The following is a 3,229-nucleotide window of genomic DNA, read 5'->3' as shown; positions in this document are numbered from 1 at the left end:
GTGCTCATTTGTATCTTCTGTCCGGTTAGTATGAAGAATGCTTGGATGCATTTGGTTGCATATTTGACATAATGTGTGATTTTTACAGTCCTTACTGACGTGTCCAACACGTAGGCAGCAAAAACAAACTCCATTGTTCCTTAAGAAGTTTAGCTTTTCCTTTTGCATCAGCCCTTTCATCTTTGGGCACTCCTCTAGTGTGTGCTGTCGTGCACACTTCAAAGATAAAAGTGCACGTACTGGTGCTCGAGTTTGAGTGTTCTTGTTTTAATTGGGGGTCTAGCAGAATTAAGAACAGTGGTTGCAAAGCTGCTTCTCAGCTGAGCTGTAGGTTGGGACCGCTCTTTACTTTTTATGTCTTGGATGTCACCAAAAACAGGATCGGACATTGCTTTAACTTGATGCTTAAGAACGTGAACAATGTCTTTGAACTCAGCTCGACGCTGCTTGTCTTCACGAATGTCACGTCTCCATTTTTCTCTGAGTTTGTGTGGAAGCCTTTGTACATGGTTTTCATGTTAGCCGGCATGTTGAGGTCATCCAAACAGCTTAGTTCCTCCATCGCATTGCAACAACTGTGCAGAAATAGGGTTTAAGCAGAAACATCCTCAGGTTTGATAGCAGGCCATGCGTTTATCTTGTCCACATAAGCAGCAGATATCTTTGATTCATTTCCAAAATGCTCCTTGAGAAGTTCCTTGGCTTTACTGTATTTTCTTTCTGACGGCAACTCCTGACTAGCTCTTTTGGCTGGCCTGAAGTGAATTGCTCAAGATAGTGCAGACGGTCATCTTGATTTTCTATTTTTGATTCCACACCTTGTTCAGATGCTTTAATGAATGTTTTGAATTGTAAGGGGTCTCCATTGTACACAGGACAAATGGTCCAATATTAAAATCCATCCAGCTGGTGGGATGCAGGCAGACTCCTAGCCACATAGCACCTCAGATGCATCAGTTTCAGGAAGAACAAGTCAGCTGGAGGAGAAGGCATGGTAGCTTCAGGCTCATCGTTTCCTGGACTCTAAACCAACAACAGCCTTCCCCGTCGTGAGCCAAGATGGGCGAGTCCATGGATGTTACGAGTCAGTGGGACGTAGATCTGCCAGGCTCGTCTAATCCTAGAGTTTCTCCATCAGAAGCTAAAGCTACGTGTTTTTTCAGTGAACCACACCTTTCAGACATAAAAGAACGAATAAACAAACTTCCTTTGAATTTAAAAAAGAAGTTTATTAAAAATAGAATTGTTAGGGAAAACAAGAGATTTTATTCTCATTTGGTTTAAATTAGAACAGATATATATATATTCAATAAAGTTTATTACAAAATAGAATTGTCAAATTATATTCCAACCTGTCTTCTGATCGACACGAGTTTAGATCCAGGTTTTAAATGAAGGACTGTGGAACGAGTCCGAGTCCGGTGTTGAGACCCAGCAGAACCTGAACACTTAAACGTATGAAGATCATTCAGGGAATAAAAACAAGCCCACTCATCAAATCTGGTAAATACGTGAAGTCAGGTTCCTATCAGGTTCTCTGATGTTTCATCATGGACTCCGAGTAGTTCAAGTCCCGCCGTGCTGACGTCACCCGAACTTTAATGTTTCTGAGTACAAGGCAGAACGGATACGACAACAGGTGACCCTTATTAGAGGTTCTGGTCATGATTGGTGAAGACCAGGATGCGAGGCTTGGGCAGAGGACCATCAGCTTCACATGCTTAAGAGATGAGACCACAGGAGCCTCGCTGACGTTTGAGCCAGCCCACGGGTCAGCCCACGGGTCAGCCCACGGTACACCAGCAGAACTTTTGATGAACCTGTACATCACTGTAAACTCATTCAAGTCAAAAAATAAAACACATCATCTATAAAAATATCTTTTGGATTATTCATCAAAAGTCTTCAATTACATAAAAGCTCCACACATCCACCAGTAATTAGTTTTCTAGCCTTTTCATATAATCAAGTCATAAACATCTGCCGACTATTTAGAGCAGATTGTATAAAACATTCCTTCTTGTAAAAACGTGAGAAATCACTTCAGCGACCCCATCAGCGCCATCACCCACATCTCAGCCACCAGCGAGATCACCGTTAGTGCACTTCCAGTCTTAGTTACTGTCCAGTTCGACTGGTTTTAGGAAAGAACCAGACATCAGCAATAAAACACTCCTTCAAACCGCGGAGCAGGACACCAACCCAACCCAACAACATGGTACTTCCTGTAAAGACTAAAGAAGCTTCAGCCGGAGGTCACAACAGATGAGTGACACGAGGTCCCATACATCTGCTAAGGAGCCTAAAACACCGACACCAGGATAAAAACCCTCCCTTTATCCCCACATCTGGACCATGGCCGCTCTCCACTGCTCACAGCAGGGCTGTCTTTCCAGGATTTGGTCCCGAGACGGATTCATCACAGAGAAAATCATGTTTAGTCGGTGGCACTGTAGACGACCTTCTCAGTCTGAGACAAGTCCACTCACAAATGCAGCTCTGCCCCAGTTTCCTGTCCAGCCAGGTGTGTCCTGGTCCGTTTTGGTCTACAGAGGAACAAAAAATCAACTATTCTGCAAAAGATCTGTCGTTTAGTACAAATATATAGATCTGGACATTTACAGTAAATAACTGAGTTACAAACCCCTCATCAGGGGTTAAACAAGCGATTTCCCTCAACTCAGAACCCCGACCCTGCACCGGGACCGCAAGAACAGGCCAATCAAATCCACTTCCAATGTGATCGACTGGAAAAGTGAGAACAAAATAAAGAAGCAGACATGTAGATTTTCCTGTACAGCACAGTAGTAAGATTCCTAAAATGACTGTAGACAATAAAAACTACTAGATCTGTTTAGCCCTGCAGAAGAAGGTCCGGTGCAGCAGCAGCAGCAGCAGCAGCAGCAGCAGCAGCAGCAGCAGCGGCAGCAGCAGCGGCAGCGGCAGCAGCTGCAGCAGCAGCAGCGGCAGCAGCTGCAGCAGCGGCGGCAGCAGCGGCAGCAGCAGCAGCAGCGGCAGCAGCAGCAGCAGCGGCATCGCTTCGTTCTTTCAGAAATCATTCTTCACAACATCCTCTTAAAGTGACGAGCAGTAGCGTTAGGACTCACAACTCGGAGTTTGTTGATTGGATTAAAAAAGCAGAAAGGTGTTGAACTAAAAAGGTAGTCAGTTGTTTGTTTTCCAGGTCTGATGGTGAGCCAGCAGAACCCGAACAGAACCTTCCAGTGAG

Source organism: Nothobranchius furzeri, chromosome 16 (assembly GCF_043380555.1).
Source record: "Nothobranchius furzeri strain GRZ-AD chromosome 16, NfurGRZ-RIMD1, whole genome shotgun sequence".
NCBI lineage: Eukaryota > Metazoa > Chordata > Actinopteri > Cyprinodontiformes > Nothobranchiidae > Nothobranchius > Nothobranchius furzeri.
The sequence above is the reverse complement of the archived record's forward strand: the minus strand, read 5'-3'. Positions refer to the sequence as shown.